The sequence below is a fragment of the Taudactylus pleione genome, unplaced genomic scaffold, assembly GCF_031769625.1.
Source record: "Taudactylus pleione unplaced genomic scaffold, aTauple2 ptg000740l, whole genome shotgun sequence".
Lineage (NCBI taxonomy): Eukaryota > Metazoa > Chordata > Amphibia > Anura > Myobatrachidae > Taudactylus > Taudactylus pleione.
The window spans coordinates 2,355,284-2,370,597 of record NW_028285142.1 but is presented as its reverse complement, the minus strand read 5'-3'; the positions used below and the strand labels follow the sequence as shown (position 1 = coordinate 2,370,597).

The 15,314-nt window shown below is 43.3% G+C and overlaps 1 protein-coding gene across 6 annotated transcripts in view; it reads right to left on the bottom strand.

The window, feature by feature from the left end:
• GRAMD1B (GRAM domain containing 1B) overlaps positions 1-15,314 on the bottom strand; it is a 690,584-nt gene that overhangs the window by 62,990 nt on the left and 612,280 nt on the right. The window lies entirely within an intron of this gene.

Genomic DNA, 15,314 nt, shown 5'->3' with positions numbered 1-15,314 from the left:
TACCCCATGTTCAGCAATGTTTATATAGCTAGTACCCCATGTTGTGCAATGTTTATACAGCTAGTACCCCATGTTGTGCAATGTTTATATAGCTAGTACCCCATGTTCAGCAATGTTTATATAACTAGTACCCCATGCTCTGCAATGTTTATATAGCTTGTACCCCATGTTCAGCAATGTTTATATAGCTAGTACCCCATGTTCTGCAATGTTTATATAGCTTGTACCCCATGTTCTGCAATGTGTATATAGCTAGTACCCCATGTTCAGCAATGTTTATATAGCTAGTACCCCATGTTCTGCAATGTGTATATAGCTAGTACCCCATGTTCTGCAATGTGTATATAGCTAGTACCCCATGTTCAGCAATGTTTATATAGCTTGTACCCCATGTTCAGCAATGTTTATATAGCTTGTACCCCTTGTTCTGCAATGTTTATATAGCTAGTACCCCATGTTCAGCAATGTTTATATAGCTTGTACCCCATGTTCTGCAATGTGTATATAGCTAGTACCCCTTGTTCTGCAATGTGTATATAGCTAGTACCCCATGTTCAGCAATGTTTATATAGCTTGTACCCCATGTTCTGCAATGTTTATATAACTAGTACCCCATGTTCTGCAATGTTTATATAGCTAGTACCCCATGTTCTGCAATGTGTATATAGCTAGTACCCCATGTTCAGCAATGTGTATATAGCTAGTACCCCATGTTCTGCAATGTTTATATAGCTAGTACCCCATGTTCTGCAATGTTTATATAGCTTGTACCCCATGTTCAGCAATGTTTATATAGCTAGTACCCCATGTTCTGCAATGTTTATATAGCTTGTACCCCATGTTCTGCAATGTGTATATAGCTAGTACCCCATGTTCAGCAATGTTTATATAGCTAGTACCCCATGTTCAGCAATGTTTATATAGCTAGTACCCCATGTTCAGCAATGTTTATATAGCTTGTACCCCATGTTCTGCAATGTTTATATAACTAGTACCCCATGTTCTGCAATGTTTATATAGCTAGTACCCCATGTTCTGCAATGTGTATATAGCTAGTACCCCATGTTCAGCAATGTTTATATAGCTAGTACCCCATGTTCTGCAATGTTTATATAGCTAGTACCCCATGTTCTGCAATGTTTATATAGCTAGTACCCCATGTTCTGCAATGTTTATATAACTAGTACCCCATGTTCTGCAATGTTTATATAGCTAGTACCCCATGTTCTGCAATGTGTATATAGCTAGTACCCCATGTTCAGCAATGTTTATATAGCTAGTACCCCATGTTCTGCAATGTTTATATAGCTTGTACCCCATGTTCAGCAATGTTTATATAGCTAGTACCCCATGTTCTGCAATGTTTATATAGCTTGTACCCCATGTTCTGCAATGTGTATATAGCTAGTACCCCATGTTCAGCAATGTTTATATAGCTAGTACCCCATGTTCAGCAATGTTTATATAGCTAGTACCCCATGTTCTGCAATGTTTATATAGCTAGTACCCCATGTTCTGCAATGTTTATATAACTAGTACCCCATGTTCTGCAATGTTTATATAGCTAGTACCCCATGTTCTGCAATGTGTATATAGCTAGTACCCCATGTTCAGCAATGTTTATATAGCTAGTACCCCATGTTCTGCAATGTTTATATAGCTTGTACCCCATGTTCTGCAATGTTTATATAGCTAGTACCCCATGTTCAGCAATGTTTATATAGCTAGTACCCCATGTTCAGCAATGTTTATATAGCTAGTACCCCATGTTCAGCAATGTTTATATAGCTAGTACCCCATGTTCTGCAATGTGTATATAGCTTGTACCCCATGTTCAGCAATGTTTATATAGCTAGTACCCCATGTTCAGCAATGTTTATATAGCTAGTACCCCATGTTCTGCAATGTTTATATAGCTAGTACCCCATGTTCAGCAATGTTTATATAGCTAGTACCCCATGTTCAGCAATGTTTATATAGCTAGTACCCCATGTTCAGCAATGTTTATATAGCTAGTACCCCATGTTCTGCAATGTTTATATAGCTTGTACCCCATGTTCTGCAATGTGTATATAGCTAGTACCCCATGTTCAGCAATGTTTATATAGCTAGTACCCCATGTTCAGCAATGTTTATATAGCTAGTACCCCATGTTCAGCAATGTTTATATAGCTAGTACCCCATGTTCAGCAATGTTTATATAGCTAGTACCCCATGTTCAGCAATGTTTATATAGCTAGTACCCCATGTTCAGCAATGTTTATATAGCTAGTACCCCATGTTCTGCAATGTTTATATAGCTTGTACCCCATGTTCTGCAATGTGTATATAGCTAGTACCCCATGTTCAGCAATGTTTATATAGCTAGTACCCCATGTTCTGCAATGTGTATATAGCTAGTACCCCATGTTCAGCAATGTTTATATAGCTAGTACCCCATGTTCAGCAATGTTTATATAGCTAGTACCCCATGTTCAGCAATGTTTATATAGCTAGTACCCCATGTTCAGCAATGTTTATATAGCTTGTACCCCATGTTCTGCAATGTGTATATAGCTAGTACCCCATGTTCTGCAATGTTTATATAGCTAGTACCCCATGTTCAGCAATGTTTATATAGCTAGTACCCCATGTTCAGCAATGTTTATATAGCTTGTACCCCATGTTCTGCAATGTTTATATAACTAGTACCCCATGTTCTGCAATGTTTATATAGCTAGTACCCCATGTTCTGCAATGTGTATATAGCTAGTACCCCATGTTCAGCAATGTTTATATAGCTAGTACCCCATGTTCTGCAATGTTTATATAGCTAGTACCCCATGTTCTGCAATGTTTATATAGCTAGTACCCCATGTTCTGCAATGTTTATATAACTAGTACCCCATGTTCTGCAATGTTTATATAGCTAGTACCCCATGTTCTGCAATGTGTATATAGCTAGTACCCCATGTTCAGCAATGTTTATATAGCTAGTACCCCATGTTCTGCAATGTTTATATAGCTTGTACCCCATGTTCAGCAATGTTTATATAGCTAGTACCCCATGTTCTGCAATGTTTATATAGCTTGTACCCCATGTTCTGCAATGTGTATATAGCTAGTACCCCATGTTCAGCAATGTTTATATAGCTAGTACCCCATGTTCAGCAATGTTTATATAGCTAGTACCCCATGTTCTGCAATGTTTATATAGCTAGTACCCCATGTTCTGCAATGTTTATATAGCTAGTACCCCATGTTCTGCAATGTTTATATAACTAGTACCCCATGTTCTGCAATGTTTATATAGCTTGTACCCCATGTTCAGCAATGTTTATATAGCTAGTACCCCATGTTCAGCAATGTTTATATAGCTAGTACCCCATGTTCAGCAATGTTTATATAGCTAGTACCCCATGTTCTGCAATGTTTATATAACTAGTACCCCATGTTCAGCAATGTTTATATAGCTAGTACCCCATGTTCAGCAATGTTTATATAGCTTGTACCCCATGTTGTGCAATGTTTATATAGCTAGTACCCCATGTTCAGCAATGTTTATATAGCTTGTAGCCCATGTTCTGCAATGTTTATATAGCTAGTACCCCATGTTCAGCAATGTTTATATAGCTAGTACCCCATGTTCTGCAATGTTTATATAGCTAGTACCCCATGTTCAGCAATGTTTATATAGCTAGTACCCCATGTTCAGCAATGTTTATATAGCTTGTACCCCATGTTCTGCAATGTTTATATAGCTAGTACCCCATGTTCAGCAATGTTTATATAGCTAGTACCCCATGTTCTGCAATGTTTATATAGCTAGTACCCCATGTTCAGCAATGTTTATATAGCTAGTACCCCATGTTCAGCAATGTTTATATAACTAGTACCCCATGTTCTGCAATGTTTATATAGCTAGTACCCCATGTTCAGCAATGTTTATATAGCTAGTACCCCATGTTCTGCAATGTTTATATAGCTTGTACCCCATGTTCTGCAATGTTTATATAGCTAGTACCCCATGTTCAGCAATGTTTATATAGCTAGTACCCCATGTTCTGCAATGTTTATATAGCTAGTACCCCATGTTCAGCAATGTTTATATAGCTAGTACCCCATGTTCAGCAATGTTTATATAGCTAGTACCCCATGTTCAGCAATGTTTATATAGCTAGTACCCCATGTTCTGCAATGTTTATATAGCTTGTACCCCATGTTCTGCAATGTTTATATAGCTAGTACCCCATGTTCTGCAATGTTTATATAGCTAGTACCCCATGTTCAGCAATGTTTATATAGCTAGTACCCCATGTTCAGCAATGTTTATATAGCTAGTACCCCATGTTCAGCAATGTTTATATAGCTAGTACCCCATGTTCAGCAATGTTTATATAGCTAGTACCCCATGTTCTGCAATGTTTATATAGCTAGTACCCCATGTTCTGCAATGTTTATATAGCTAGTACCCCATGTTCAGCAATGTTTATATAGCTAGTACCCCATGTTCAGCAATGTTTATATAGCTAGTACCCCATGTTCAGCAATGTTTATATAGCTAGTACCCCATGTTCAGCAATGTTTATATAGCTAGTACCCCATGTTCTGCAATGTTTATATAGCTTGTACCCCATGTTCTGCAATGTTTATATAGCTAGTACCCCATGTTCAGCAATGTTTATATAGCTAGTACCCCATGTTCTGCAATGTTTATATAGCTAGTACCCCATGTTCAGCAATGTTTATATAGCTAGTACCCCATGTTCAGCAATGTTTATATAGCTAGTACCCCATGTTCAGCAATGTTTATATAGCTAGTACCCCATGTTCTGCAATGTTTATATAGCTTGTACCCCATGTTCTGCAATGTTTATATAGCTAGTACCCCATGCTCTGCAATGTTTATATAGCTAGTACCCCATGTTCAGCAATGTTTATATAGCTAGTACCCCATGTTCAGCAATGTTTATATAGCTAGTACCCCATGTTCAGCAATGTTTATATAGCTAGTACCCCATGTTCAGCAATGTTTATATAGCTAGTACCCCATGTTCAGCAATGTGTATATAGCTAGTACCCCATGTTCAGCAATGTTTATATAGCTAGTACCCCATGTTCTGCAATGTTTATATAGCTAGTACCCCATGTTCTGCAATGTTTATATAACTAGTACCCCATGTTCTGCAATGTTTATATAGCTAGTACCCCATGTTCTGCAATGTTTATATAGCTAGTACCCCATGTTCTGCAATGTTTGCACGGCTTCTGTTTATGTGCTATGTAAGGTGCTGTGAACCCCTTGTGGCACCATATAAATACAGGATAATAATAATAATAATAATATATATATAATTATCGAGCGCGGCAGGTTACAGATATAAACTGAATACTGTATATTTGGAAGGGGAGCTAAGCATTACCCTGGCATACAGACCGTCTGCATTCCTATCCCCGATGCCAGACATACCTGGAGCCCATGACGCCTGTGGGCACTTAGATAAGCTGCCTATACCTCTGTTACACAGAACACAAAGCCTGCTCTCTCTCTCCCTCTCCGCCCATTGTGTCGCCTGGTCATTTTAACGATTATATCTCTCACAATACGTAGCAGAATTAAGAAGTACCTTAACCCCGTTGAGGACCTGTCATAAGCCACGTACATTAAAGTAGCCCAGTCACCTACTCAAAGTGGAGGCAGCCATTTTGTGAGCTTAGCAAATACGCGTGACAAAGCAGCCTACCATTTCACTTGGAAGTAGTGACATCAAAATGGCTGCCGCCGCTGTACATGCAGTAGCTGCACTTTATAACAAGTGTCCTACTTTATGTAAGATTCTGTTCTAATGATGCTTGCGTTGCGTTGTCCCTTCTGATAATGGTTTAGTGAGTTAGTGGAGCCCAGTCACTAGGAATGGTAACGCTGTGCTGCATTGCTATATCTGGTCTTGCAGTGAATACCTGCTGAGCTGACTCTCCAGATCCAACCACACATGACTCACGCAGAGTGAACACAGCCGCACGCTGCGATCTTTACATAGAATGTCGTGGTAGGCTACCATCTATCACTGTGAGGATTGGGAAGATCGTCAGTTCCCTGGAACACTGGCCAATGTATCATGCCGGATTCATGTGCAGAGCTAGCTGTGATTCTTTGTGTAGGGCGGTGTCAGATGTAAGTAATGCTGGGCATACACTGGCATCAGACCCACAGACATTTTATCTGCCAGCCTGCAGACATCACGGGCATACACTGTTAGATATCTCACAGTGTATGGCACCCGAAATCTGTGCACCTCCCCTGGTTAGGAGACATACGCCCATTCCTCCCCTGTGAAGGAACAGGGGAAATGTCCGTCGGTCGGCCACGCCAGCGCATACTTTGCCCAATGCGGCCAATTTTAACTTACAAAATATTGCGTTGGACGGACATGCTGGACGATCTGGAAAGCCCGACCGAACGATATTTTAGGATCAGTCTGTCGCATACAGAGTATAATTCATTGTATAGTGTATGCCCAGCATTACATGTAACCAGTAATAAAATGCTCCAATTATATGTAAGTAACTTAGACATGTGGAGCCTGGAGTCACACGCCATAGTGTATTATCACACATGTGGAGCCTGGAGTCACACGCCATAGTGTATTATCACACATGTGGAGCCTGGAGTCACACGCCATAGTGTATTATCACACATGTGGAGCCTGGAGTCACACGCCATAGTGTATTATCACACATGTGGAGCCTGGAGTCACACGCTATAGTGTATTATCACACGTGTGGAGCCTGGAGTCACACGCCATAGTGTATTATTACACATGTGGAGCCTGGAGTCACACGCCATAGTGTATTATCACACATGTGGAGCCTGGAGTCACACGCCATAGTGTATTATCACACATGTGGAGCCTGGAGTCACACGCTATAGTGTATTATCACACGTGTGGAGCCTGGAGTCACACGCCATAGTGTATTATTACACATGTGGAGCCTGGAGTCACACGCCATAGTGTATTATCACACATGTGGAGCCTGGAGTCACACGCCATAGTGTATTGTCACACATGTGGAGCCTGGAGTCACACGCTATAGTGTATTATCACACGTGTGGAGCCTGGAGTCACACGCCATAGTGTATTATTACACATGTGGAGCCTGGAGTCACACGCCATAGTGTATTATCACACAAGTGCAGCCTGGAGTCACACGCCATAGTGTATTATCACACATGTGGAGCCTGGAGTCACACGCCATAGTATATTATCACACATGTGGAGTGGAGTCACACGCCATAGTGTATTATCACACATGTGGAGTGGAGTCACACGCCATAGTGTATTATCACACATGTGCAGCCTGGAGTCATAGGCCATAGTGTTTTATCACACATGTGTGGCCTGGAGTGGAGTTACACGTCATAGTGTATTATCACACATGTGTAGCCTGGAGTGGAGTCACACGCCATAGTGTATTATGACACATGTGGAGCCTGGAGTCACACGCCATAGTGTATTATCACACATGTGGAGCCTGGAGTGAAGTCACACGCCATAGTGTATTATGACACATGTGGAGCCTGGAGTCACACGCCATAGTGTATTATCACACATGTGTAGCCTGGAGTGGACTCACACGCCATAGTGTATTATGACACATGTGTAGCCTGGAGTGGAGTCACACGCCATAGTATATTATGACACATGTGGAGCCTGGAGTCACACGCCATAGTGTATTATGACACATGTGAAGCCTGGAGTCACACGCCATAGTGTATTAAACACATGTGAAGCCTGGAGTCACACGCCATAGTGTATTATCACACATGTGGAGCTTGGAGTCACACACCATAGTGTATTATGACACATGTGGAGCCTGGAGTCACACGCCATAGTGTATTATGACACATGTGAAGCCTGGAGTCACACGCCATAGTGTATTATCACACATGTGGAGCCTGGAGTCACACGCCATAGTGTATTATCACACATGTGGAGCCTGGAGTCACACGCCATAGTGTATTATCACACATGTGGAGCCTGGAGTCACACGCCATAGTGTATTATCACACATGTGGAGCCTGGAGTCACACGCCATAGTGTATTATCACACATGTGGAGCCTGGAGTCACACGCCATAGTGTATTATAACACATGTGCAGCCTGGAGTCACACGCCATAGTGTATTATCACACATGTGGAGCCTGGAATCACATGCCATAGTGTATTATCACACATGTGGAGCCGGGAATCACACGCAATAGTGTATTATCACACATGTGGAGCCTGGAATCACACGCTATAGTGTATTATTACACATATGCAGCCTGGAATCACACGCCATAGTGTGATTCCACATGTGAAGAGCTTGAGATGTTTTTCAGCTGCCAACAGCACAATATGCGTCTGAATTAAGCCAGGTACATGTCAAAGACACGTATGTCCCTTTCACCCATGTTAACAAGCAAAAAATGCATTTGCTATTAGGGATGAATTAAAGTGCAAACACTGCCCGGATACAGCAGGAACATCGCCCCGTCTTGCGTTCGCAAACAATAACTAAAAAGAAATCACTTAAACACTCAGAAAGGCGGAATCTCTGCCGACCAAAGGACCAAGGAGCAGTCAGCGCGGCGTTCGCAAACGGCCTATCACGAAGCAGTTTGTTAGTGCCAGCGATCATCATCATCCGCCGCCATTTGCACCTGCCCCTTAGAAACCGCAAATACTGGGGCGCTCTCAGGCGTCCATCCGCCTCATGTCCAGGTCCTGCATAAACACAGCACCCCATCCAACCCCATTCTACACGTGTCCCCCTCCCCCAAATACAAGCAGGCGTAATGCCAAACGTAAATATATGCAAGATATACTGCGCCAACGGGAAGAGTACTCAGTATGGCAGCCCTGTAACGCATACGCTGAGTCCCTTACCGAGGCGATCACAGGCATGCACACTTACTACAGGGCACCAGGAAACGCCTCCCATATAACATAACTGATAATGTGCTATACAGAAATACTGACTTCAGCATCACTGAGGGGTCTAGTTACTAAGCAGTGTTAGGAGACAGAGTGATAAGAGATAAGGTCCCAGCCAATCAGCTCCCAACTGCCATCTCACAGGCTGTGTTTGAAAAATGACAGTTGGGAGCTGATTGGCTGGCACTTTCTTATCACTTTTCACTCTGTCTCCTAACACTGCTTAGTAACTAGACCCCTATGTGTTATACGACTGGTCGTGTGACAGTCAGCGGTTCCTGGCATGCGGTGGTGGGGGGGTTCCTGCTAAATCCAACAATACCGCATTACCTACAGGTATAGACCATTCCTGCCAGCCAGCTACAGTATGTAAGCCTGGCACATGTGCCAGCTGAGTGCCCTGCTTAGGAACCATAGTGCCATGTATTATGCTGGTGCTATAGAAGTAAGTAATATTCATAAGACCAGGTAAAGCCACAAATCGCAGCTGCAGAACAGAAATATACAGGGGTATGTGCCATAGGTATCATTACTACAGTCTGCCAGCCAGAGATGTACAGGGGTATGTGCCATAGGTATCATTACTACAGTCTGCCAGCCAGAGATGTACAGGGGTATGTGCCATAGGTATCATTACTACAGTCTGCCAGCCAGAGATGTACAGGGGTATGTGCCATAGGTATCATTACTACAGTCTGCCAGCCAGAGACGTACAGGGGTATGTGCCATAGGTATAATGACTACAGTCTGCCAGCCAGAGATGTACAGGGGTATGTGCCATAGGTATCATTACTACAGTCTGCCAGCCAGAGATGTACAGGGGTATGTGCCATAGGTACAATGACTACAGTCTGCCAGCCAGAGATGTATAGAGGTATGTGCCATAGGTATAATTACTACAGTCTGCCAGCCAGAGATGTACAGGGGTATGTGCCACAGGTATAATGACTACAGTCTGCCAGCCAGAGATGTACAGGGGTATGTGGCACAGGTATGACTACAGTCTGCCAGCCAGAGATGTATAGGGGTATGTGCCATAGGTATAATTACTACAGTCTGCCAGCCAGAGATGTATAGAGGTATGTGCCATAGGTATAATTACTACAGTCTGCCAGCCAGAGATGTACAGGGGTATGTGCCATAGGTATAATGACTACAGTCTGCCAGCCAGAGATGTACAGGGGTATGTGCCATAGGTATCATTACTACAGTCTGCCAGCCAGAGATGTACAGGGGTATGTGCCACAGGTACAATGACTACAGTCTGCCAGCCAGAGATGTATAGGGGTATGTGCCATAGGTATAATTACTACAGTCTGCCAGCCAGAGATGTACAGGGGTATGTGCCATAGGTATAATTACTACAGTCTGCCAGCCAGAGATGTACAGGGGTATGTGCCATAGGTATAATTACTACAGTCTGCCAGCCAGAGATGTACAGGGGTATGTGCCACAGGTATAATTACTACAGTCTGCCAGCCAGAGATGTACAGGGGTATGTGCCATAGGTATAATGACTACAGTCTGCCAGCCAGAGATGTACAGGGGTATGTGCCATAGGTATAATGACTACAGTCTGCCAGCCAGAGATGTACAGGGGTATGTGCCATAGGTATCATTACTACAGTCTGCCAGCCAGAGATGTACAGGGGTATGTGCCACAGGTATAATGATTACAGTCTGCCAGCCAGAGATGTACAGGGGTATGTGCCATAGGTATAATGATTACAGTCTGCCAGCCAGAGATGTAGAGGGGTATGTGCCATAGGTATAATGACTACAGTCTGCCAGCCAGAGATGTACAGGGGTATGTGCCATAGGTATCATTACTACAGTCTGCCACCCAGAGATGTACAGGGGTATGTGCCATAGGTATAATGACTACAGTCTGCCAGCCAGAGATGTACAGGGGTATGTGCCACAGGTATAATGACTACAGTCTGCCAGCCAGAGATGTACAGGGGTATGTGCCACAGGTATAATGACTACAGTCTGCCAGCCAGAGATGTACAGGGGTATGTGCCATAGGTATCATTACTACAGTCTGCCACCCAGAGATGTACAGGGGTATGTGCCATAGGTATAATTACTACAGTCTGCCAGCCAGAGATGTACAGGGGTATGTGCCATAGGTACAATGACTACAGTCTGCCAGCCAGAGATGTATAGAGGTATGTGCCATAGGTATAATTACTACAGTCTGCCAGCCAGAGATGTACAGGGGTATGTGCCACAGGTATAATGACTACAGTCTGCCAGCCAGAGATGTACAGGGGTATGTGGCACAGGTATGACTACAGTCTGCCAGCCAGAGATGTATAGGGGTATGTGCCATAGGTATAATTACTACAGTCTGCCAGCCAGAGATGTATAGAGGTATGTGCCATAGGTATAATTACTACAGTCTGCCAGCCAGAGATGTACAGGGGTATGTGCCATAGGTATAATGACTACAGTCTGCCAGCCAGAGATGTACAGGGGTATGTGCCATAGGTATCATTACTACAGTCTGCCAGCCAGAGATGTACAGGGGTATGTGCCACAGGTACAATGACTACAGTCTGCCAGCCAGAGATGTATAGGGGTATGTGCCATAGGTATAATTACTACAGTCTGCCAGCCAGAGATGTACAGGGGTATGTGCCACAGGTATAATTACTACAGTCTGCCAGCCAGAGATGTACAGGGGTATGTGCCATAGGTATAATGACTACAGTCTGCCAGCCAGAGATGTACAGCGGTATGTGCCATAGGTATAATGACTACAGTCTGCCAGCCAGAGATGTACAGGGGTATGTGCCATAGGTATCATTACTACAGTCTGCCAGCCAGAGATGTACAGGGGTATGTGCCACAGGTATAATGATTACAGTCTGCCAGCCAGAGATGTACAGGGGTATGTGCCATAGGTATAATGATTACAGTCTGCCAGCCAGAGATGTAGAGGGGTATGTGCCATAGGTATAATGACTACAGTCTGCCAGCCAGAGATGTACAGGGGTATGTGCCACAGGTATAATGACTACAGTCTGCCAGCCAGAGATGTACAGGGGTATGTGCCACAGGTATAATGACTACAGTCTGCCAGCCAGAGAGTGCGGCCTGTCAATGAAGAGGGCAGAATTAGTACTTAACCAGCTTTAATAAGCGTCATACATAGTGTAATGTGTGTATTAATTCCAGCATATACAGGACCAGTGATCGCAGTAAGACACTATATGCGGCAGTAGGGCCATCCTGCCTGAGCTGAATGTATCTATATTAGATGTGGGCACCATTCCAGACTATTGGAGCAAGTCCGGGAGCCTGGAGGAGCAGCAGAAGATCCTAGAACTGCCCTGGACATACTGTATATGTACACATTGGGCTCTATAGCATTGCATTTCTAACAGTGCATGTTTTCCAGATCTTCTAGTTGGTGCACAGGTTATTTATTACTGGCTGATACATATTAAAAGATCCACAGGTGAAGCTAATTATTTCATTTGTGATACTGAGAAGAACATGCAGCACTAGTAACAATCTATTATATTATTATTTCTATTGTGGTCATGGTGTGGGCTGGGGAGGGGGGTTTCCAGGCAGATGGAAACCCCCCCTGCGTTTGCCTATGGCCACAGGTATAATTACTACAGCCAGAGATGTACAGGGGTATGTGCCATGGGTATAATTACTACAGTCTGCCAGCCAGAGATGTACAGGGGTATGTGCCATAGGTATAATGACTACAGTCTGCCAGCCAGAGATGTACAGGGGTATGTGGCACAGGTATGACTACAGTCTGCCAGCCAGAGATGTATAGGGGTATGTGCCATAGGTATAATTACTACAGTCTGCCAGCCAGAGATGTACAGGGGTATGTGCCACAGGTATCATTACTACAGTCTGCCAGCCAGAGATGTACAGGGGAATGTGTGCATGGATGTGTATATACTGTATGTACAGGGGTATGTGCCATAGGTATAACAACTACAGTCTGCCAGCCAGAGATGTACAGGGGTATGTGCCATAGGTATAATTACTACAGTCTGCCAGCCAGAGATGTACAGGGGTATGTGTGCATAGATGTGTATACTGTATATACAGGGGTATGTGTGCATAGATGTGTATACTGTATATACAGGGGTATGTGTGCATGTATGTATATATATTGTATGTACAGGGGTATGTGTGCATGTATGTGTGTATACTGTATGTACAGGGGTATGTGTGCATGGATGTGTATATGCTGTATGTACAGGGGTATGTGTGCATGGATGTGTATATACTGTATGTACAGGGGTATGTGTACATGGATGTGTGTATACTGTATATACAGGGGTATGTGTACATGGATGTGTGTATACTGTATATACAGGGGTATGTGTACATGGATGTGTGTATACTGTATATACAGGGGTATGTGTGCATGGATGTGTGTATATTGTATGTACAGGGGTATGTGTGCATAGATGTGTATACTGTATGTACAGGGGTATGTGTGCATAGATGTGTATACTGTATGTACAGGGGTATGTGTACATGGATGTGTATATACTGTATGTACTGGGGTATGTGTGTGTGGATGTGTGTATACTGTATGTACAGGGGTATGTGTGCATGGATGTGTATATACTGTATGTACAGGGGTATGTGTGCGTGGATGTGTATATACTGTATGTACAGGGTATGTGTGTGTGGATGTGTGTATACTGTATGTACAGTGGCATGTGTGCATTGATGTGTGTATACTGTATGTACAGGGGTATGTGTGCGTGGATGTGTATATACTGTATGTACAGTGGTATGTGTGCGTGGATGTGTATATACTGTATGTACAGGGGTATGTGTGCGTGGATGTGTATATACTGTATGTACAGGGGTATGTGTGCGTGGATGTGTATATACTGTATGTACAGGGGTATGTGTGCGTGGATGTGTATATACTGTATGTACAGGGGTGTGTGTGCGTGGATGTGTGTATACTGTATGTACAGGGGTATGTGTGCATGGATGTGTGTATACTGTATGTACAGGGGTATGTGTGCATGGATGTGTATATACTGTATGTACAGGGGTATGTGTGCATTGATGTGTGTATACTGTATGTACAGGGGTATGTGTGCATGGATGTGTATATACTGTATGTACAGGGGTATGTGTGCGTGGATGTGTATATACTGTATGTACAGGGGTATGTGTGCGTGGATGTGTATATACTGTATGTACAGGGGTATGTGTGCGTGGATGTGTATATACTGTATGTACAGGGGTGTGTGTGCATGGATGTGTGTATACTGTATGTACAGGGGTATGTGTGCATGGATGTGTGTATACTGTATGTACAGGGGTATGTGTGCATGGATGTGTATATACTGTATGTACAGGGGTATGTGTGCATTGATGTGTGTATACTGTATGTACAGGGGTATGTGTGCATGGATGTGTATATACTGTATGTACAGGGGTATGTGTGCGTGGATGTGTATATACTGTATGTACAGGGGTATGTGTGCGTGGATGTGTATATACTGTATGTACAGGGGTATGTGTGCATGGATGTGTGTATACTGTATGTACAGTGGCATGTGTGCATGGATGTGTATATACTGTATGTACAGGGGTATGTGTGCATGGATGTGTATATACTGTATGTACAGGGGTATGTGTGCATGGATGTGTATATACTGTATGTACAGGGGTATGTGTGCGTGGATGTGTATATACTGTATGTACAGGGGGGTGTGTGTGGATGTGTGTATATGTGCTGGGTGTGTGCATGGATGTGTGTATATGTGCTGGGTGTGTGTGTGCATGGATGTGTATATACTGTATGTACAGGGGTATGTGTGCATGAATGTGTATATACTGTATGTACAGGGGTATGTGTGCATGGATGTGTATATACTGTATGTACAGGGGTATGTGTGCGTGGATGTGTATATACTGTATGTACAGGGGGGTGTGTGTGGATGTGTGTATATGTGCTGGGTGTGTGTGTGCATGGATGTGTGTATGTGCTGGGTGTGTGTGTGCATGGATGTGTATATACTGTATGTACAGGGGTATGTGTGCATAGATGTGTGTATATGTGCTGGGTGTGTGTGTACATGGATGTGTGTATGTGCTGGGTGTGTGTGTACATGGATGTGTGTATGTGCTGGGTGTGTGTGTGCATGGATGTGTGTATATGTGCTGGGTGTGTGTGTGCATGGATGTGTGTATGTGCTGGGTGTGTGTGTGCATGGATGTGTGTATGTGCTGGGTGTGTGTGTGCATGGATGTGTGTATACTGTATGTACAGGGGCATGTGAGCATGGATGTGTGTATATGTACATGGGTATGTGTGCGTGGATGTGTGTATATACTGTATGTATA